At 44.6% G+C, this 23,728-nt stretch overlaps 1 long non-coding RNA gene across 4 annotated transcripts in view; it reads left to right on the top strand.

Moving 5' to 3' along the window:
* The first annotated feature begins 956 nt into the window (after positions 1–956).
* Positions 957–23,728, top strand: part of LOC144577869 (uncharacterized) — a 32,095-nt gene continuing 9,323 nt past the window's right edge. For 2 of the 4 annotated variants that reach the window (XR_013522674.1, XR_013522672.1), the window contains exons 1-2: positions 957–1,324; positions 7,580–13,485. This is a non-coding gene — a long non-coding RNA (uncharacterized LOC144577869). Of the gene's footprint in view, positions 1,325–7,579; positions 21,734–23,728 lie in introns of those variants that run through there. The other 2 variants (XR_013522671.1, XR_013522673.1) reach the window with 2 other exon arrangements.

The following is a 23,728-nucleotide window of genomic DNA, read 5'->3' as shown; positions in this document are numbered from 1 at the left end:
TGAAACCCCATCTTTATTTAAAAGAAAAAAGAAGAAGAAGAAAAGAAGAAAGAAGAAAGAAAAATAAAGGAAAGAAAGAAAGAAAGAGAGAGAGAGAGAGAGAGAGAGAAAGGCCGGCCGAGGGAAAATTAGAGTCTTTTTTTGTTTTTGGGGTTTTTTTTTTGTTTTTGAGACAGAGTCTACCTCTGTCGCCCAGGCTGGAGTGCAGGGGTGCGATCTCGGCTCACTGCAACCTCTGTCTCCCAGGTTCAAGTGATTCTCCTGTGTCAGCTTCACCAGCAGTAGCTGGAATTACAGGCGCCCACCTCCACACCCGGCTAATTTTTGTATTTTTAGTAGAGACGGGGTTTCGCTATATTGTCCGGGCTGGTCTCGAACTCCCACCTCAGGTGATCCGCCTGCCTCAGCCTCCCAAAGTGTTGGGATTACAGGTGTGGGCCACCGCGCCCGGACTAATTTTGTTTTATGGCTGACTTTTGGGAAAGGGGCTTTGATTTCTGTGGCTGTCCTCGGGTGAGAATGGTAGCGAGAGACAGGCGCGCAGGAAAAAATCAAAAGGAAACATTTTCTTGTGTGGCTGCTGCTGAGGTTCTCATTTTAGGGTACTGTTTTCTGAGCCCCAACAGTTGCCAGCTGTACCATAACAATCAGAATGCATTTAAAGCTTTTTCTAAAATAAATGAAGCTAAAACTAGCTCTTATCCTTTAACCACTGAATTAGCCAGTTACCAACTCTTAGAGTTGCTTCTTCTCTGGGATAGCCCAGGGACCTGAGGCCTATGTAATGCACAGAGTCCTGTGGACGTTGATCCCCATCGGAGGGGAGCCCAGGCGTCCCTAGCGCGGGTCTGTGCTGTGTTTCTGCCATTGCTCGTGGCCACCACAAGGTGTCACTCTTTGTTGCTCCTGCACGTTCCCACCACGCCCATAACGGCTGGCTAGAGAGGAAGAATTCCACTCCCCCAGCACCAGCTAATCCAGAGTCCTTTCAGTTCCCCGGGCTTCATTCGTAATGCCCAGTTTTTAGAGGCCCCGCCAGCCTCGGCCCTCAATCCCCCCCTCAACCCCAGCACTACATCCGGACTGGCTCAGAGGAACACCCATTCCAGACAATAACGTTTTCTTTCTTGCCCAGGTGTTTCAACCTTTAAACCAGACTGGGCTTGTTCTGTTTTTACTTTTTAAAATTTTAACTCCTCTCTTACTGTCATTCCCAAATGGGCTTGTTCTAATTCCTTCCTGGACCATAGAGCTACAAACTTCCTCCAAGAGTGACTTCCAGTAGGCTTTTGGGCATCGTTGGTGTCCCGTTTCATACATAAAGGTAGGTCAACGTTCCCCCACCTTCCCTGACAATAGGGCCTGATTGTCTCCAGTTGGGGGGGCCACCCCTTGCAAACAGCTAAATTCCTTTTACTTTCCCTAGAGGAAAGTCGCTCCGTGGGGAGCCAGCTACCCAGGGGCAGAGTTTCTGGCATTCTTTGGAAGAGCAGTGAAAATAAAACTCACAAGTTACATCTTCAGCAGAGTGTCTGCTACATATGAATATATTGTACACATATTTTTATATGGTTGCAAACATAATAAATGTAGGTCCATGTCCTGATTTTTCACGTACTGCAATATGTGTTGAGTATCTTCCCATGTCATTCTAAATTCTTTATAATCATTATTTGTAATGGTTGAATAATCTTTTTCATGGTACGGTCCTATTGTAATTTTATAATAATTTATTTATTATTAGACTCTTGGATTATTTTCTTTTTTGCTGTATTGACTATTCTTACCATATATTTTTGCATGTATTTCTGATTATTTCCTTATAAGAGACCTAGCCTGGCAATTACTGAGTCAAAAACATTTGCGAGTCCTTTTATTCATGCTGCAAAAAAAAACTTCCTAGAAAGTTTGTACCATTCTGTACTGTCAACAGCAAGTACCATAAGGAATGCGTACCTGACTGCACCCTAATCAAAAGTAATTAAAACAATTTTATAAAGCTCTCATCATTAGTCTGGTAAAAAAGATGTTTTAATTTGCAATTAGGCCAGACACAGTGGTCATGCCTGTAATTCCAGCACTTTGGGAGGCCAAGGAAGGAGGATCACCTGAGGTCAGGAGTTCGAGAGCAGCCTGGCCAACATGGTGAAACCCCGTCTCTACTAAAAATACAAAAAAATTAGCCGGGCACAGTGATGTGTGCCTGTAATCCCAGCTACCCAGGAGGCGGAGGCAGGAGAATCGCTTGAACTCAGAGGTGGAGGTTGGCAGTGAGCCGAGATCACTCCAGCCTGAGCAACAAGAGTGAAACTCCATCTAAAAAGAAATTTGCAATTAATTACTAGTATAAACGAACATTTTAAAATTTATGTTTCTGTTTCTGTAAATTGTTAGCAGCTCTTACTTATTCATTTACTTAGAGACAGGGTCTTGCTCTGTTCCCAGGCTGGAACACAGTGGCAAAATCATAGCTCACTGCAGCCTCAAACTCCTGGTCTCAAGGGGTTTTCCTGTCTTGGCTTCCTAAAGTATTGGGGTTACAGGCATGAGCCGTGATGTCTTGCCCTTTTACTCATTTGTTTATTGGGATCTTAATTTTAAAATTTAAAATTGATCTTTATGAGCCCTTTATAAATTCTCCCAGTGGAGGCAGGGAGAATTGCTTTGACATGGGAGGCAGAGGTTGCAGTGAGCTGAGATTGCACCACTGCACTCCAGCCTGGGTGATAAAGTGAGGCTCCATCTCAAAGAAGAAACTAAAGGACTTTGGGATGCTGAGGTGAGTGGATAACATGAGCCCAGGAGTTCAAGACAGGTCTAGGCAACATACGGGGACCCTGTCTCTACAAAGAATTTAAAAATTAGCCAGGCATGGAGTTCTGCACCTGTAGTCTCAGCTACTTGGGAGGCTGGGGTGGCAGGATTGCTTGAGCCCAGGAGGTAGGGGCAGCCACGAGCTATAATCATGCCACGCACTCCAGCCTGGGCAACAGAGCAAGACGCTGTCCATAAATAAATAAATAAGAGAGCAAAATCACCTGGTTACCATCCAGCAGGCCCCCAGAGACAAAAACTCCTTCTCTGAGGAATTTAGAAGTAATTAGACTTTCTTGGTTCCACGCCTCTTTTTGACTGAAAATGTGTAAGTAACAAGGATTTCTGTACATCTCCGGAATGCTTGCCTGCCGAAACTCATTGTTTGGTGCCTGACATTAAGGCACCAAAATGTCTAAAAATGTAATCATTTATCATGCAAGTTACCTTTCAACTCCTGGTTTAGGTCCATAAATATCCCTAAGGAAAAGACCACTGCAGTGCACTCTGAGCTCTTGTACTGCGCTTTTCTGCAGCATTTCTTCTTCTATAATAATAAAACTTTCCTTTTTCAAACCTGTACTGTGGTCAGTAAATTCCTCTCAGCAACCCTGAAGTTGACTGTTACCAGAAAGGGGTCCCAGTCCAGACCCCAAGAGAAAGAGAATGAAGGATGGAACCGGAGTGGCAGCTGTGTTGGCCAAACAGGTTTCTCTGACTGGGCAGCATGGAGGCCACTTCTACCAGCCTGAGAGTTGCAGAAGTAGATGGCGGGGAATCCCCTGCTTGGGGACTGACACAGTAGGTAGATAGAAAGTTGGAGAACAGGAACTGTAAGCCACTAGCAGGAACTTTTTTTTTTTTTTTTAACAGGGTCATGCTCTGTAACCCAGGCTGGAGTGCAATGGCATGATCACGGCTTACTGCAGCCTCGACCTCCTGGGCTCAAGCAATCCTCCCACCTCAGCCTGCGGAGCAGCTGGAACTACAGATAGGTGCCACCACACCTGGCAAATTTCTTTTTATTTTTTATAGAAAAGAGGTTTCTTGGCCATGCACAGTAGCTCACACCTGTAATCCCAGCACTTTGGGAGGCCAAGGCAGGTAGATCACTTGAGGTCAGGAGTTGAGGACTGTGACCAACATGGTGAAACCTCCGTCTCTGCTAAAATGACAAAATTAGCCGGGGGTGGTGGTGCATGCCTGTAATCCCAGCCTCTTCGGAGGCTGTTATTTTTAGTAATAATAAAATTTATTATAATTTGTATTTTGTAGTTTCACCGTGTTGGTCAGGCTGATCTCAAACTCCTGACCTCAGGTGATCCACCCACCTTGGCCTCTCAGAGTGCTGGGATTACAGGCATAAACCACCACGCCTGGCTGCTGAAAACAGCTTTATGGAGGCAGCAGTGTGACAGCTCTGTAACTGGTCCTGCAGGGCAGCGGTACACCACAGGCCATCGTGCTGAGAGTAGCAGATAAGGGGCAGTTCCGTAGTCATGTTTATGCCCACTTTTAATCACACGCAAATTAAAGGATGGGTTTTCCAGAAATTTTTAGGAAAAGAGTTTAACTCCCAGGTTATTGCCATGGAAAGAGGCAGTAACTTCTGGGTTTTGCCATGGCAATGGTAAACTGACATGGCACCGGTGGGCGTGTGTTATGGAGAGGTGCTTTCCCTCTTCCCTGTTTCAGCTGGTCTTCAACTGTTCTGGTGTCAAGTCCCGCCTCTTCCCTCACAACTGCTACTAATCAGGGTGTAGACTGAGGCAACCTGACTCTACGCTCCCAGTTTGCAATACTCTAGCTTGGCCCAAATAGACCCTCTCTCTTACTATTATTATTATTTATTTATTTATGTTAGAGAAAAGGTCTTGCTCTTGTCACCCAGACTGGATTACAGTGGCAAGATCTTAGCTCACCGTATCCTCGAACTACTACTGGGCTCAACCAATCCTCCTGAGTAGCTGAGATTACAGACATGAGCTACCATGCCTGGAAACTTTTAAATATTTTGTACAGATGAGATCTCACTATGTTGCCCAGGCTGGTCTCAAACTCCTGGCAAGCAATCCTCCCGACTCGACCTCACAGAGTACTGGATTACAGGAATGAGCCCCTATGCCCAGCCCCAGATAAATTCTCTACTTAATTTTGCTTCAGCTTCCTTTCAGGTCAACAGTTCCCTGTTGACTCTCTTGTTTTGCTTTTCTTTTTTTAAATAAAGACGGGGTTTCACTGTGTTGGTCAGGCTGGTCTTGAACTCCCGACCTCAGGTGATCCGTCTGCGTTGGCCTCCAAAGTGCTTGGATTACAGGCGTGAGCCACCATGCCAGGCCGACTCTCAAAATGTTTGTGCAATTAAGCCATTTTGGTGAGGCGCAGTGGCTCACGCCTGTAATCCCAGCACTTTGGGAGGCTGAGGTGGGCGGATCACTTGAGGTCAGCAGTTTGTGACCAGACTGGCCAACATGGTAAAAACCAGTCTCTACTAAAAATACAAAAATTAGCCTGAGTAGTCCCAGCTACTCAGGAGGCTGAGGTGGGAGAATCGCTTGAACCCGCCAGGTGGAGACTGTAGTGAGTCATTCAAGATCATGCCACTGCACTCCAGCCTGGGCAACAGAGAGACTTTGCCTCAAAAAAAAAAAAAAAAAAAAAAAGGCAATTTCCTTAGTGATGTGAACGTTTTCACGGCTATATAAGGGAATCAGGCAGTCCTCAAGGAGGAAGAAAGTGAAGCACAGAGCAGGGGAGGAAGTGGAGGGAGAGAATTTCCCCCAGGCTGGGCAGCCCAGGGTGCTGAGCTCCTGATGTCTGCACCCCTCCTTTGTTTTCTCCATCTCTTCCCTATTCCCCAGGTCAGGCAGGTGGCAGGTCCTGGACAACTGGAAGGAATGAGAATGAAGGATTAAACTGGGGTGGCAGCTGTGTTGGCCGAACAGGCCCCACTGGGCAGCGTGGAGGCCACTTCTGCCAGCCTAAGAATTAGAGAAGTAGCTGGCGGGGAATCCCCTGCTTGGGGAATGACACAGTAGGTAGATTAGAAAGTTGGAGAACAGGAACTGCAAGCCACTAGCAGGAGCATGGTTGAAGAGCCGACCGTGGAGTCCGGACTGAGCGGGAGATAGAAAAGGTACAATAAGCAAGGAAGCAGAGGAGGCTATGGGAAGGATAAGGGGCAGTCCCAGTTATTCTAAGGGAAAAGAAAAAGTGCACTTGAGAGGCTGAAAGAAAGCAGCTCTCCATTACGGCCAGCCTTTTGAGGTGACTGGAGCAGAGGAGGTAAAGGGACCATGAGCACAGGTTGGTGGAACTGTAATAAACAAGTGTGAGGCCAGGTGCAGTGGCTTATGCCTAGAATTCCAGCACTTTGGGAGGTCAAGGCTGGTGGATCAATTGAGATAAGGAGTTCGAGACCAGCCTGGCCAACACAGTGAAACCCATCTCTACTAAAAATGCAAAAAAATAGGTGGGTGTGACAGCAGGTGCCTGTAGTTCCAACTACTCAGGAGGCTGGGGCAGGTGATCTATTTGAACCTGGGAGGTAGAGGTTGCAGTGAGCCGAGATAGTGCCGCTGCACCCCAGCCTGGGCAATACAATAGCGAAACTCCGTCTCAAAAAATTAATAATAAGATAAATAAGTATGCTCAAGTCACTGGGGATGAGAGCAAGACACTTGGCCAGGTACAGTGGCTCACACCTGTAATCCCAGCACTTTGAAAAGCCGAGCAGGGCGGATCACCTGAGGTCAGGAGTTCGAGACCAGCCTGACCAACATGGAGAAACTCCATCTCTACTAAAACTACAAAATAAGCCAGGTGTGGTGGCGCATGCCTGTAATCCCAGCTACTTGGGAGGCTAAGGCAGAAGAATCACTTGAACCCGGAAGCTGGAGGTTGCAGTGAGCCAAGGTCGCGCCATTGCACCCCAGCCTGGGCAACAAGAAAAAAAGTCCATCTCAAAAATAAAAATAAAGGCCCGGTGCAGTGGCTCACGCCTGTAATCGCAGCACTTCGGGAGGCCAAGGCAGGTGGATCATGAGGTTGGGAGTTCAAGACCAGCCTGACCACCGTGGTGAAACCCTATCTCTACTAAAAATACAAAAATTTACCCAGGCATGGTGGTGCATGCCTGTAATCCCAGCTACTCAGGAGGCTGAGGCAGGAGAATCGCTTGAACCTGGGAGGCAGAGGTTGCAGTGAGCCAAGATCGTGCCATTACACTCCAGCCTGGGCGACAGACTGAGACTCCGTCTCAAAAATAAATAAATAAATAAAATAAAAATAAAGTTATCTAGCCACGGTGATCGATGCCTGTAGTCCCGGCTACTTAGCAAGTAGAGGTGGGAGGATTGCTTAAGCCCAAGAGTTCAAAGCTGCAGTGAGGTATGATCACACCATTGCCCTCTAGCCTGGACAATAGAGAGAGACCCTGCCTCTTTAAAAAAAAAAAAAAAAAAAAAAAAGTTAGTTCTTAGTACACAACAGCTACGCATTCCCCGCCCCATGGAAAGCAGCTGTGCACCAGTTCCTGGATCAGCATGTAAACAGCTTGCGTCAGCCAGGGTAGGCAAAAAAAAAAAAAAAAAAAAAAAAAAAAAAAAATCACAGCGGTGCAGAGAAAGAGAGCAGTGGCCATTGGTTTTGTACATCCCCCATTGCTGCAAGCCCCTTCCATTCTGACTAAAGTAATTCCCAGGACATTTAAAAGACCAGTGCCCTTTTTCTTCCTCTTTCATGTTTCTCTTTTCTCCCTTTTCAGGGCCAGACATAAAAGACCAGAACATTAAAAAGACACCACGTATATGGGGGATATTAGAAGGTAAGTGTGCATGTTCTGGGAAAAGACTCAGGCTCAGAAAATCTCTGGGAACATATTAAGATTACTTGTCAGCTTGATCGTTCTTGGTACAGAAACAGCCGACAATAATTTTTTTAAATAGGCCAAAACAATAACAAGAAAAACGCAGCAAATCCTGGTGGAAAGACAGAATCTGATTTCCAGAGTCACCCCATTATTAGATTCAAATGTGCAGTTTTCATGAAAAACTCAGAAGGCATACAAAGATGTAGGAACTGGCTCATTCAAAAATAATAATGTCACCAGAAACTGTCCTGAAAAAGACCTGATGGCAGATCTACTAAAGACTTCAAAACAACTGTCTTAAAGATGCTCAGAGAACTAGAGGAAGATATGCAGAAAGTCAAGAAAATGATGTATAGCCATATACAGTGGCATATGCCTGTAGTCCGAGCTACCCTGGAGGCTGAAACAGGAAGATCACTTGAGCTCAGGAGTTCAAGGATGTAGCGCACTACGATAGTATCTGTGAATAACTGTTCCAATCCAGCCTGGGCAACTTGACAAAACTCTGTCTCAAGAAAAAAAGAAAAGAAAATGAGAAGAGAGGAGAGGAGAGAAAAGAAAAAACAATATATGAACAATGTATCTGTTTTTCAATTTATTCAACAACAACAGATTTCTATTTATGATAAAAATATCAATAAAGACATAGAAAACCTGGGAAGAAACCAGGAAGAAATTCTGGAGCTGAAAAGTAAAATAACTGAAATGAAAAATTTACTAGAGGGATTCAAAAGCAGATTTGAACAGGCAGAAGAAAGCATTGTTGAATGTAAAGAGAGAACGATAGAAATTATCAAGTCTGAGGAACAGAAAGGACAAAGATTAAAGCAAAGTGAACAGCTCAGGCAACCTGTGAGATATCATCAAGCAGACCAAAATAGTCATTGTGGAAGTTTCAGAGGAAGAGAAAGAGACAGAGAGAACATTTGAAGAAATGATGGTTAAAAACCTCCTAAATTTCATGAAAGACATGAATTTAAATATTTAAGAAGCTCAACAAACTCCACGTAGGATGAATCTAAGGAGACTCACACCAAGGCACATACGTAAACTTTTGAAAGCCAAAGACGGAGAGAAAATCTTGAAAACAGCAAAAAAGAAATGATTAATCACATACTAGGAATCCTCAAAAGGATAATCAGCAGATTTCTTATCAGAAATTTTGGAGACTAGAAAGCGGTGAACTGATATACAGTCACGCATCACTTAATGACAAGAGTATGTTCGAGAAATGCATTGTTAGGTGATTTCATCCTTGTGCAGACATCATAGAGTGCACTTACACAAGCCCAGATGGTATGGCCTACTATATATCTAGGCCATATGGCATAGCCTATTACTGCTAGGCTACAAGTATGTATTACATGTTTGTTTGTTTGTTTTTTGGAGACAGAGTCTCCTTCTGTCACCCAGGAAGGAATGCAGTGGCACAATCTCAGCTCACTGCAAAATCTGCCTCCCGGATTCAAGCAGGTCTCCTGCCTCAGCCTCCTGAGTACTTTTTTCTTTTTTTGTATTTTAGTAGAGATGGGGTTTCACTGAGTTGCCCAGGCTGGTCTTGACCTCCTGAGCTTAGGCAATTTACCCACCTTGGCCTCCCAAAGTCTAGGATTACAGGCATGAGCCACTGTGCCCAACCTGATTTGTTTTTTTGTTTGGACAGTTTCGCTCTTGTTGCCCAGGCTGGAGCACAATGGCATGATCTCGGCTCACTGCAACCTCCACCTCCCAGGTTCAGGCAATTCTCCTGCCTCACCCTCTTGAGTAGCTGGGATTACAGATGACCACCACCATGCCCAGCTAATTTTTATATTTCTAATCGACACAGGTTTTTGCCATGTTGGCCAGGCTGGTCTCAAGCTTCGGACCTCAGGTAATCCACCCGCCCCCAACCTCCCAAAGTGCCTGGATTTCAGGTATGAGCCACCACACCCAGCATAGCATGTTACTGTACTGAATACCACAGGCAATTATAACACAATGGTAGGTATTTCTGTATCTAAATATAGGAAAAGTACAGTAAGGATTCAATATTATAATCTTATGGGACCACCATCATATGTGTGGTTCACTGTTGACTGAAACGTTATGTGGCACGTGACTGCATGTGCTGTTTCTGAGAGATGGTCTTTAGATCCAAAGACACAAAGAGATTGAGAGTGAAAGGCTAGATAAATTCCATCCAAATAGTAACCAAAAGAGAGTATGTGTGGCTATGCTAATATCAGACAAAATAGACTTTAAATCAAAGCAGTTTACAAGGCACAAAGAACATTATATATTACTAAAACAGTCCAAACAACAGGAAGATGTAACAATTATAAATATTGTGCACCTAAGTTCAGATTATCAAAACTATGAAGCAAAAAACTAACAAAATTAAACAATTCTACTATTCTCCAATAATAGTTGGAAACTTTAATACCTCCCTGTCAGTGATGGTCAGAACAACCAGACAGGAGATATGTAAGGAAACAGAAGACTTGAAAACCACAATGAACCAACAAGATCTAAGAGACATATGCAGAACAGTCTACCCAATAACAGTAGTGTATGCCTTCTTCTCAAGTGTACGTGGACACTTTCCAGGATAGGCCATATGTCAGGCTACAAATTAAGTCTCAGTCAATTTTATTTTATTTTTTGAAATGGGTGAAACCTGAGAACATAAGTGAACTAAACCAGTCAGACAAAGACAAATACCGTATGAGTTCACTTATATGAGACACTTAGAGTAGTCAAAATCTTAGAGGTCAGGCACACCTGTAATTCTAGCGCTTTGGGAGGCCAAGGCAGGAGGATCACTTGAGCCCAGGAGTGTGACTCCAGTTGAGCAACATAGTGAGACCATCTCTACAAAAATAAAATATAAAATAAAATAGTCAGGCATGGTGGCACATGCTTGTAATCCCAGCTATTCCAGAAACTGAGGTAGGAGAATAGCTTGAACCCGAGAGGTCAAGGCTGCAGTGAGCTATGATCACATCATTGTATTTCAGCCTGAGCAACAGAGTGAGACCCTGCTCCAAAAGGATACAAATAAAAAATTACAGAGACAGAAGACGGGATGGTAATTGCCAGGGGCTGGAGACAGGGGAAAGCAGGGAGTTGTTGTTTAATGGGCATAGAGTTTCAGTTTTACAAGATGAAAAGAGTTCTGCAGATGTGTGGTGGTAACGGTTGCACAACATTATGAATGACCTTAATGTCACTGAACTGTACACTTCCAAAACAGTTAAGCTGGTCAATTTTATGTTATGTGTATTTTGCCAAAATTTTATAAAAAATGAAAAATAAAAATAAAAACATGGGAGGCTGAGGCGAGAAAATCACTCAAGCCCAAGAGTTCTTGAGCAGCCTGGGTAACACATTGAGACCTCATCTCTACAAAAAAGTTAAAAATTAGCTAGGCGTGGTGGTGTGCACCTGTAGTCCTTGCTACTTAGGAGGCTGAGATGAGAGGATCGCTTGGACCCAGGAGTCCATGACCAGTTTGGGCAATACAGCAAGACCATGTCTCAAAAAAAAATAAAATACAATAAATAAAAAATATTGGTGCTGGGCGCGGTGGCTCATGCCTCTAATCCCAGCACTTTGGGAGGCCGAGGCGGGTGGATCACGAAGTCAAGAGATCGAGACCATCCTCGTCAACATGGTGAAACCCCGTCTCTACTAAAAATACAAAACATTAGCTGGGCATGGTGGCGCGTGCCTGTAATCCCAGCTACTCAGGAGGCTGAGGCAGGAGAATTGCCTGAACCCAGGAGGCGGAGGTTGCGGTGAGCCGAGATTGCACCATTGCATTCCAGCCTGGGTAACAAGAGCGAAACTCCGTCTCAAAATATATATATATATTTTCCAGGATATATATACACGTATATATTACATATATATAAAATACCCAGTTTGATAAAGATGCAAAAATGAAACATTTTCATAAACTATTAGTAGAAGCATAAATTCAAGGCACCTTTGAGAATGTGATTTAGCAGTATCTATCAGTACTTTAAATGAGTATATTTTTTGAATCAACTTTGTACTTTTGGGTATCTATCCTACAGAAACGTTTGCATAGGTGTATACAGAGATATGCCCACACTGCTTGTAATGTAAAAAGGTTGGAATCAACCTAAATATTGATCAACAATGGGGAGGTTGAACTGATTATGGTAGAGCTATACTGGATTTTTTTTAAATATTAATAGGAGAGTGTGTAACTCTTGGTATATTATATCTATGATGAATATATGATAATATTTAACAAACTGACCCTTAAAAATAGTAGTTTTTTGAGGGGGACAAGTCTCTCTGCTGATGTGACAATTTTGAGCAAGAAGTTTTTTCATTTTTCCCACCTTATAATGTCAACTAAACTGGGTCTTTATAAAAAATAAAGGAAAAATTGTATGCCATCTGTACACTTTCACACAGGTTTAAAGGCTTCTACATTTGTAGAAAATAAAAGCACAACATGTTTTCAAACCAGAGAGTGAGGCAACATTCAGCTGTGTAACTTTTGCCACTCAAATCTTAAGTCTTCCACTTTTGGCACAGGGGAGGCGGAACTTGGGGGCAGTGATGTAGCTGGGCACTTTAGAACAAGCTAATGTGGTACAGATGGCTAGTCTGTTGAAAGGAAAGCAGTCTGTGGCCAGACACGGTGGCTCATACCTGTAATCCCAGCACTTTGGGAGGCCAAGGCAGGCAGATCACCAGAGTTGGGAGTTCAAGACCAGCCTGACCAACATGGAGAAGCCCCATGTCCACTAAAAATACAAAAAAATTAGCTGAGTGTGATGGCACATGCCTGTAATCCCAGCTACTCGGGAGGCTGAAGCAGGAGAATCACTTGAACCTGGGAGGCAGAGGTTATAATGAGCCAAGATCATGCCATTGCACTACAGCCTGGGCAACATAAGCAAAACTCCGTCTCAAAAAAAAAAAACAAAAAATGGAAGGAAAGCAGTTTCCAACCTCGTTACCATCTGACACCTCAGGAAATAGTTATCTTCTTGTGTGGAGAGGTGTCTTAGAGGGAGACATCAGAATTTTCATTCAAAACTTATTCCTGGCTAGTCACGGTGGCTCACGCCTGTAATCCAAGGACTTCGGAAGGCTGAGGTGGGCAAATCACGAGGTCAGCAGTTCCAGACCAGCCTGGCCAACATGGTGAAACACCATCTTTACTAAAGATACAGAAAATTAGCCAAGTGTGGTTGTGTGTGCCTGTAATCTCAGCTACTCAGGAGGCTGAGGCAGGAGAATCACTTGAACCCGGGAGGTGGAGGTTTCAGTGAGCTGAGATTGCGCTATTGCACTCCAGCCTGGGTGACAGGGCGAGACGCCATCTCATAAAATTTTTTTTTTTTTATTTAAAAAATCAAAAACCATTTCTTCCTGGAAATGAATGTGTTCCATACTATGGAAGTCTACTGGAAGGCCACTGGGAAGGCTTGTTACTCAGTGTAGTCACAACCACAATGCTTGTAAGTTTTCAGATTCCGATTCCCTAGAGCCTCTGGGAAGAAATGCAGACCTGCTGACAGCTTGATTTCAGCCCAGTGAGACCTACATTAGACTTCAAACAAAGAACTAATTTCCCTTTTCTTTGGGTTGCAGTCTTCATCATCTCAAGCTTTTTTGCCTTTTCTAAAGGAAATACATCATGTTTGAAGGGGTGATGCCCCCCTGACAGCAGGTAGCTGAAGCTCTCCAGCATCACATTTCAGTGCAGATTCCTCTGGACAGGGTCCGGCAGCCCCAGCTGCTCCTCAGTGAAGACCACAGCCACATCCTTCAAGGTCAGTCCCTCCTTGAATGTGGTCATTTTTCCTCCCATTTCTGGGAATTTGCAGAGTCCTGAGTCATGCCGTTTGAGAGAAGGCGGAATCGTGCCTGGAACAGTGGAGCTGTGCTTTCAGTAGCCAAAAAGTAACTCCGTGCAGTCCTTTTTCAGGCTCTGCTCTCCGATGAGGCTTCTTTTCCCAAAATTGAACCGCGGGGTCCCTGTGAGCCCCGAGTTTAAGTCCCTGACATTAGGAAGGGCCTGCAAGACACGGAACTGGATCAAACTCGAGTCACATTGTTTCATTCTAAATACAGTTGATGCTCATTATCTGAGGGAGTTGCTCTCTAATATCACACTAGAAACACTGGCAAACACTGAATTAGCAAATATGGAACCATTGTTTCTAGAGGAAGTAGGATTGGTTGATGCCTGTGAGCCTGCGGCCACAGCAGTTTTATTAATCAATCAGTACATAACCTTGTATTATGTGTGTTTCTATTTAAAATACATTACATTATTCAGTATACATTTCTTACAAGTGATTGATTGCATAGTCCTTCAAAGATTTAAAGCCTGGAGTTTTGGAGGCTATTTGCATTGTATAGGTTAACTTGCCAATGTCCTTGTAAAACAAGCCAGTCATCGGGGTTGAAAAACTGCTTTCCTAGCCAACCCTTGCCCTCTTCCCATATTACACTTAGCTCGTAATATGGGACAGGGTTTGATTCTGTCGCCCAGACTAGAGTGCAGTGGCACAATCTCAGCTCACTGCAACCTCTGCCTCTCAGGTTCAAGCAATTCTCCCACCTCAGCCTCCTGAGTAGCATGTACTGCCACGCCCAGTTAATTTTTGGTTTTTTTTTTGGTAGAGGTGGGGTTTTAGCATTTTGGCCAGGCTGGTCTTGAACTCCTGACCTCAAGGAGTGATCTGCTTGCTTAGGCCTCCCAGAGTGTTGGGATTACAGATGTGAGCCACCATGCCTGGCCTCGTATAACTTTTTGTTTTTTGTTTTGAGACAGGGTCCCTCTCTGTTGCCCAGGCTGGAGTTCAGTAGTGCAATCACAGCTCACAGAAGTCTTGACCTCCCAGGCTCAAACGGTCCTCCCGCCTCAGCCTCCCAAGTACCTGGGGCTACAGGTTGGAGAAACCCCCTGTAGTTAGCCCAGCTAATTTTTTATTTCTGGAGATAGGGTCTCCCTATGTTGCCCAGGCTGGTCTTGAACTCCTGGAGTCAAGCGATCCATTCGCCCACCTTGGCCTCCCAAAATGCTAAGATTACAGGTGTCAGCCACTGTGCCCAGGCTTTAGCTTTTTTTTCAAAATTCTCCTGAAGCATCCTGATCTGTAGAACTTGCCTGTAAAATCAACATTTTTTGGCCGGACACAGTGGCTCACGCCTGTAATCCCCAGCACTTTGGGAGGCTGAGGCGGGCGGATCATGAGGTCAGGAGTTCGAGACTATCCTGGCTAATAGGGTGAAACCCTGCCTCTACCAAAAATAGAAAAAATTAGCTGGGCTGGTGGCATGTGCCTGTAATTCCAGCTACTCGGGAGGCTGAGGCAGGAGAATCGCTTGAACCTAGGAGACGGAGGTTGCAGTGAGTCGAGATCATGCCACCGCACTCCAGCCTGGGCTACAGAGCAAAACTCCGTTTCAAAAAAAAAAAAAAAATTAATTCTATGATACATTTTGAATCATCTGAGGCAGCAGTACTAGCTAAGCCAATTCAGACTCATGTCTGAATGAAGCTTACCTAACCGTGTCTGTCAGGCACATCCCATCACAGCCTTCTTGATCATATAAACACTAGATAACATTTCAGCACTGCACCACACTTCAGCACTTTTGCATCTAAAAAGCAAAATCAGCCAGGCACAGTGGCTCACGCCTGTAATCCCAGCATTTTGGAAAGCTGAGGTGGGTGGATCTTTTGAGGTCAGGAGTTCAAGACCAGGCTGGCCAACATGGTGAAAACTCATCTCCGCTAAAAGCATAAAAATTGGCTGGGCGTGGCATCGCACACCTGTAGTCCCAGCTACTCGAGAGGCTGAGGCAGGACAATCACTTGAACCCAGAAGACGGAGGTCACGCCATTGCATTGCAGCCTAGGTGACAGAGAAAGACTCTGTCTCAAAAAATAAATAAATAAACAAAAATAAAAATATGAAAAGCAAAATCAACAGCAAAAACCATTAAAAATTTTTTTAAAGTGCCACTAAATGGACATTTCTAGAAAGGACACTTGTTTGCTGTATGAAGAAGACAGAGTGTGTTCATAAGGGAGGTAGCAGAGCAAAGTGGCCGAGATCTAGGACTTCAGTAGGATAACTAACCATCCCAGTTTGCCTAGGACTGAGAGAGGCTGTAGAATCAAAAGGATACAGATTTTCATGCAAAATTGAAAGGATGTAGCCTTTCAATTTTGAAATTGGGACAGTTTTTAAAGATTTCCCAGGATATGAGACTTTCATTGCAAAAACCAGGAAAGTCCCATGCAAACCACGGTGAGTTGGTCCCCCTAGATCTTGGAACTGGATCTGGTTTTGAATCCTGGCTCAGCTGCTGCAGCTGTGTGACCCTGAGCAAGTCACTTTACCTTTTATACCTCAGTTTTCTCATTGCAAAATGGGAATAATAGTAGTTCCCACATCACAGTGAGATAGGCAACAATGAGCATGTAGTAAAAGTTAGGGAAATAGGTAATGTCAATGAAAAGAGTCAAATTCTGTAACAAATTTAAAGACACTTGTTGAGCCAAATATGAGTGACCGTGGCCCGTGACACAGCCCTCAGTAGATCCTGAGAACATGTGCGTAAGGTGGTCAGAGTTCCTAAAATGCAATTTAAAAAAAAGGTGGTCAGAGTGCAGCTTGGCTTTATACGTTTTAGAGAGATGTGAGACTTCAATCAAATACATTTAAGAAATACATGGGTTTGGTTCAGAAAGGCGGGACAATTAGAAGCGGGCACAGGTTCCAGGTTACGGGTGGGTTTAAAAATTCTCTGGTTGACAATTGGTTGAGTTTATCTAAAGATCTTGGGTCAACGGAAAGGAAAGGTCTGATTTCCTTTCTGGAGACCAGAAAGCAACGCAGAGGCCAAAGTTCTTATTTGCAGAGGAAGCCTTCAGAGAGTATAGGTTGTAAAATGTTTCTTAACAGACTTAGCATCTATGTTGATGTCAGTGCCATCGAGGTATGATGAGGCATGTCTGACTCCCACTCTCCTTCGTGGCTGAACCAGTCTCTCAGGTTACATTTCTTTTCTTGAGACAAAGTCTTGCTCTGTCTCCCAGATTGGAGTGATCTCCTGCCTCCGCCTCCTGAGTAGCTGGGATTACAGGAACCCACCACCATGCCCAGCTAATTTTTTATGTTTTTAGTAGAAATGGGGTTTCACCATGTTGGCCAGGCTTGTCTCCAACTCCTGTCCTCAAACTATCTGCCTGCCTCATGCTTCCCAAGTGCCGGGATTACAGGCGTGAGCCACCGCACCCACCCAACCTCATTATTTTTAATGGCTACATACTGTTTCATGGCCTGGGAATCATAATTCATTTAGATTGGCTCCTATTGATTGACATTTGGGTTGTTTCCATTTATTTATTTATTTATTTCTTTTAGCGATGGGGCCTCACTATGTTACTCAGGCTGGAGCACAGTGGATATTCACAGATGACATCATAGTGTACTGTAGCCTTGAACTCCTGGGCTCAGGGGACTCTCCCATCTCAACCTTCTGAAGAGCAGGGGCTGCAGGTGTGTGCCACCACGCCTGGCTGTTCTACTCTTTTGTTACTACAAACATATGACTAACAATGTAATACTGTCTTGTACACACATCTTTATGTACATTCATAAGTGTCTCTAGGATAAATTCTTAGAAGTGGAAATGCTAGGTCAAAGGAGCTATTATTACCATTCATTGTTATTATTACAATTAATCTCTAAGAAGCCACGTGTTGGAGCCACTCTTTCCTTCTAATGACAAATAGTAGCCGTTATATCTGAGCATAAAGAGATCTTCTATATCTACTGCCTTTTGTGAGTAAAAAACTAGTAAGTCCTGGCCGGGCACGGTGGCTCACGCCTGTAATCCCAGCACTTTGGGAGGCTGAGGTGGGCAGATCACCTGAGGTCAGTAGTTTGAGACCACCCTGGCCGACATGGTGAAACCCCATCCCTACTAAAAATACAAAATTAGCCAGGTGTGGTGTCACAAGCCTGTAATATTAGCTACTTGGGAGGGTGAGGCAGGAGAATGGCTTGAACCTGGGAGGCAGAGGTTGCAGTGAGCCGTGATTGCATCGTTATACTCCAGCATGGGAGACAGAGCAAGACTTCGTTTCAAAAAAAAAGAATCATTAAGTCTGATTCTGACATCTTGGAAAACTCCAGAATGCCTCTGCTACCTCTCCTCTCTTTTCACACCCCTTCTATTTTCCCTATTTGCGTTGGTACATGACCACATTCCCACAAAATGTGTCAGTTGAGTTGGTGTCTTAGTCTGCATTCCTTAAAAAAACAGAGCCTGAGGCAAAGCTTATAGAGTAATACTTTATGAGAGTGTAGAATCCTAGGGATGCAAAAGTGAAGGGAAATGGGGAACAAGTCAAACATGAGGACGAGTCAACACCAAAGCATGCAAGATGGTCTTGGCCACAGCTTAGGCAAGCTCACTCTTAGATGAAGCAGTTGAGCTTGCGTAGGGGAAGCAAGTCCCAGAAGCCAGAGTAAGCTGCTGCATCTCTACACAGTCTGTGGAATGACAGGGAGAGGCCCGGGTGGGGAGGGGGAAAGGAGAGCAATACATTTATCTAGAGGCTGCCATCTCCTATTGTCAAAATTTGTCCCTCGGGGTGTCGACTCCTCTTCTCTTATGAGTTGAGCCACCCAACTCCTCTAGCAAGGGGAGAAAGCCAGAATCCAAGATAGCAGTGTCCGCCTCTATGGCCAAGCACCAGCCTGGAGTGTAAGCCACTGTGCATCCATAGGTTTTGAGATGGTCCACAGGGCCTCTCATAGCCATAGCAGCAGGAAACCCACATGGCAGGAAAAGAGGGGCTGAGATGCTGGGACAAGGCCAGGTGCTGCTGTGTCATGCCCTCATGTGACATGAGGAGCCTGGAGTAGCTGCCACAGACCAAGTCATTGCTAGAATTCTGGCTAGAACACAAGGCAAGTACAGGATTCATAAAGTGAGTCGGATACAGGGCCAGGCCTGGTGGCTCATGCCTATAGTCCCAGCACTTTGAGAGGCCGAGGCAGGAGGAGCACTTGAGCCCAAAAGTTCGAGACTAGTCTGGGCAACATAGAGACACCACTGTCTTTATAAACAATTTTTTTTTTTTAATTAGCTGGGTGTGGTGGATGTCTGTAGCCCCAGCCACTCTAGGGGCTGAGGTGTGAGGATCATTTGAGCCTCAAACACTGAGGCTGTAGTGAGGCATAATCATGCCTCTACACTCCAGCCTGGGTGACAGATCAAGACCCTGCCTCAAAAAGAAAAAAAAGAACACAAAAAACAATATAACAACCAGTCTGGTACAGGTGGGAACACTGGCACATTTCATTCATTCTCAGATGTATATTTTGTTACCTTTTTTGGGGGAAAGGGTGGAGTCTCGCTTTGTCGCCCAGCCTGGAGTGCAGTGGCACGATCCCGGCTCGCTGCAATCTTCAACCCCCAGGTTCAAGTGATTCTCCTGCCTCAGCCTCCTGAGTAACTGGGATCACAGACACCCGCCACTATGCCTGGCTAATTTTTGTATCTTTAATAGAGATGGGGTTTCACCATGTTAGCCAGGGTGGTTTCACAGTCCTAACCTAAGGTGGTCTGCCCACCTCTGCCTCCCAAGGTGATGGGATTACAGGCTTGAGCCACCATGCCCGGCCATTTTATTACCTTTTAACATCATTGAAATCAGGATTCATCTCACCATTGACAGAATCTCAGGGTTTAATTGGCAGTGTTATTCCCTTTCTTGGTGGTATATAAGTGGCCTTCTAGATGAAATACGGTAATTTATTTAGGCTGACGTATATCAACATGTCTCTTGGTATCCTTGGCCCAGAAATGTTCTCACAAAAGAGGCACTGCCCATCTCCTATGAGAAAGACCCCCACTAAGGAAGAGAAATCGGCCAATTCATAAGCCAGGGATGTTGCATTTTCATTGTGTTTAATTACAATTACAATCTTTACAATTACCATTAGTATGACCATTTGTTGCTTATGGGTATCAGTGTTGAAATGTTTGCTAAGGTCAAGGCCAGGCTGTGGAACAAAAGTTCATTCATGTATTCATGATGAGCAATGGCTTTGGTTAAGTCAGAGCTCAATGCTAAAAATCAATACCTCAAGTAAGGCACAGTGGCTCACGCTTGTAATCCCAGCACTTTGCGAGGCCGAGGCGAGCAGATCGCTTAAGGTCGGGAGTCCAAGACCAGCCTGGCCAACACAGTGAAATCCCATGTCTAGTAAAAAATACAAAAATTAGCTGGGCATGGTGGCAGGCACCTATAATCCCAGCTACTGGGGAGGTTGCGGCAGGAGAATCGCTTGAACCCAGGAGGCGGAGGTTGCAGAGAACAGAGATTGTGCCATTGCACTCCAGCCTGGGTGACAGAGCTAGACTCCTTCTCAAAAAAAATCAATACCTCATTAGCTTGATAAAGGAAATGTAATGGAGTGTTTCAGCAGAGCCCAGGCTGGGAATCAGTTTGGTTGTATTTAGATCTGCTGAGTCATGATGCTTTTGTGGATTTGTATGCATGAATCATTATGTTCATAAATATAGTTAAGTTAAAGAAGCAAGTTACAGGGAGGACTCAAGATGGCGCTGTGAGAACAACCCAGGATTGAAGCTCTCGCTGGATGCACGAAGAGGGTGAGTCGGGGCCGCATTTCCAGACGGATCTTAGTTGCCCACAGAACGGGGAAATTCCCAGGTATAAAAGAGACGCGGGACGCCAGGCAGAGGTCTCGGCTGGAGTAGCCGGCAGCTGGTGTGGCTCCGGCCCGTGCCGGAGCGCAGAGGCGCTCCACAGCACTCCATACAAAAGCGGACTGTTACAGGTGCCCTGTGGAACTGGCAAACTGAGACCTGGGAGGGCTAAACTTGAGACTGAACAAGACTTGGGCAGTGAGCCAGGCCAGGAAATCCCAGGGACAAAGCGTTTGGGCTAACGCAGTGCGACAAACAAAACGGTGATTCCAAACCCTCCCTGTGAGGAGGTTCTCTTAAAGCGCAGCTTTGCAGGGGAGGGGCGTCCGCCATTACCGATGCAATCAGCCCCCACTGAGGTACACGCCCATTGCTGATGTAGCCTGCCATTGCCGAAGCAACCCGGTACAACAGAGAAACTCCGCTACAGGGCGTAGCCCGTGGCAACAGGACGGAGACCGTGGCAACAGGGCAGAGACTCCAGCAGAAGGGCAGAACCTGCAGCAACAGGGCGAACCTCACACCAGCAGGGTGGAGCCTCGGCAGGCAAATAGTGATTTGACTGCCTCCTAGCTGGGCAGGACAGCGAGGCGGACACTCACAAGGAAAGCCTCAACCCCACACCCCAGACAGAGCATCTGAGAAAAAAAGGTGTTTTTTCAGCCTATCAGCCCTGAATGAACAACAGAGATCACAGCTCAGCAATTGAGCTCCTATAAAGTACAGACTGTCTCCTCAAGCAGCTCCCTGACCCCTCTATATCCAAAAGACTGACATTTGGCAGGCATCATTCTGGGACAAAGATAGCAGAAAAAGAAACTGGTAGCATCCCTTGCTTTTCCACAGCTGCTATAGGTGCACCCCAGACAAGCAGGGCCTGGAGTGGAACTCAGCAGTCATACAGCGAAGGGCCTAGACTGGTAGAAGGAAAACCAAGTAACAGAAATACTTCATCACCAACAATCTGGGTGTCCACTCAGAGACCCAATCGAAAAGTCAGCAACTATGCAGACGACAAGTGGATAAATCCACAAAGATAGGAAGAAACCAGCGCAAAAAGGAGGAAAACACCCGAAACCAGAACACCTCGCCTCCTAGAAAGGACCAAAACTCCTCACCAGCAAGGGAACAAAGCTGGACGGAGAATGACTGTGATAAAATGACGATATCAGACTTCAGAAGGTGGATAATGAGAAACTTTTGTGAGCTAAAAGAACATGTATTAAATCAATGCAAAGAAACTAAGAACCTTGAAAAGAGATATGAAAAAAGATTTGAGGAAATGATAACAAAAACGGATAACTTAGAGAAGAATATGAATGAATTAAAGGAGCTGAAAAACACAATACGAGAACTTCGCGAAGCATGCACAAGTTTCAATAGCCGAATTGACCAAGCAGAAGAAAGAATATCTGAAGTCGAAGACCAACTCAATGAAATAAAACGAGAAACCAAGATCAGAGAAAAAAGCGCAAAAAGGAATGAACAAAGTCTCCAAAAAATGTGGGACTATGTGAAAAAACCTAACATACATTTGATAGGTGTACCAGAAGAGGACGAAAAGAATGAATCCAAGCTGGAAAATACTCTTCAGGACATCATCCGGGAAAATTTCCCCCACCTAGCAAGACAGGCCAACACTCAAATGCAGGAAATACAGAGAACACCACAAAGATATTCCGCAAGAAGAGCAACCCCAAGGCACATAATCGTCAGATTCAACAAGGTTGAAATAAAGGAGAAAATACTAAGGGCAGCCAGAGAGAAAGGTCGAGTCACCCACAGAGGGAAGCCCATCAGACTCACAGCAGATCTCTCGGCAGAAACACTACAGGCCAGAAGAGAGTGGGGGCCAATATTCAACATCCTTAAAGAAAAGAACTTTCAACCCAGAATTTCATATCCAGCCAAACTGAGCTTCAGAAGTGAAGGAAAAATATAATCCTTTGCGAACAAGCAAGTACCCAGAGATTTTGTCACCACCAGGCCTGCTTTACAAGAGCTCCTGAAAGAGGCACTACACTTAGAAAGGAACAACCAGCACCAGCCATTCCAAAATCACACTAAATGCTAAAGAGCATCAACATAATGAAGAATCTACAACAACTAACGGGCAAAACAGCCACTTAGCATCAAAATGGCAGTATCAACGTCACACATAACAGTATTAACCCTAAATGTAAATAAACTAAATGCACCAATCAAAAGACACAGACTGGCAAATTGGATAAAAAGCCAAAACCCATCAGTGTGCTGTATCCAGGAAACCCATCTCACACGCAAGGATACACAAAGGCTCAAAATAAAGGGATGGAGGAAGATTTACCAAGCAAATGGAGAGCAAAAAAAAGCAGGAGTTGCAATTCTCGTCTCTGATAAAATAGACTTTAAAGCAACAAAGATCAAAAGAGACAAAGAAGGCCATTACATAATGGTAAAAGGATCGATACAACAAGAAGAGCTAACGATCTTAAACATATATGGACCCAATGCAGGAGCACCCAGATACATAAGGCAAGTTCTTAATGACTTACACAGACTTAGACTCCCACACATTAATAGTGGGAGACTTTAACACTCCACTGTCAATATTAGACAGATCAACCAGACAGAAAATCAACAAGGATATCCAGGGCTTGAACTCAGACCTGGAGCAAGCAAATCTGATAGACATTTACAGAACTCTCCACCCCAAATCCACAGAATATACATTCTTCTCAGCACCACATCACACCTACTCTAAAATTGACCACATAATTGGAAGTAAAGCACTGCTCAGCAAATGCAAAACAACTGAAATCATGACAAACAGCCTCTCAGACCATACTGCAATCAAGTTAGAACTCAGAATTCAGAAACCGACCCAGAACCGCACAGCTTCATGGAAACTGAACAACTGGCTCTTGAATGTTGACTGGGTAAACAATGAAAGGAAGGCAGAAATAAAGAAGTTCTTCGAAACCAATGAGAACGAAGACACAACATACCAGAAGAATCTCTGGGACACATTTAAGCAGTCTCTAGAGGAAAGTATATAGCAATAAGTGCCCATATAAGGAGAATGGAGAGATCCAAAATTGACACCCTATCATCAAAATGGAAAGAGCTAGAGGAGCAAGATCAAAAACACTCAAAACCCAGCAGAAGACAAGAAATAACTAAGATCAGAGCTGAACTGAAGGAGATTGAGACACGAAAAACCCTTCAAAAAATCAATAAATCCAAGAGCTGGTTTTTTGAAAAGATCAACAAAATAGACAGACCACGAGCCAGATTGATTAAAAAGAAAAGAGAGCACAACCAAATAGA

This window comes from Callithrix jacchus, chromosome 9 (assembly GCF_049354715.1).
Source record: "Callithrix jacchus isolate 240 chromosome 9, calJac240_pri, whole genome shotgun sequence".
NCBI lineage: Eukaryota > Metazoa > Chordata > Mammalia > Primates > Cebidae > Callithrix > Callithrix jacchus.
The sequence above is the reverse complement of the archived record's forward strand: the minus strand, read 5'-3'. Positions and strand labels throughout refer to the sequence as shown.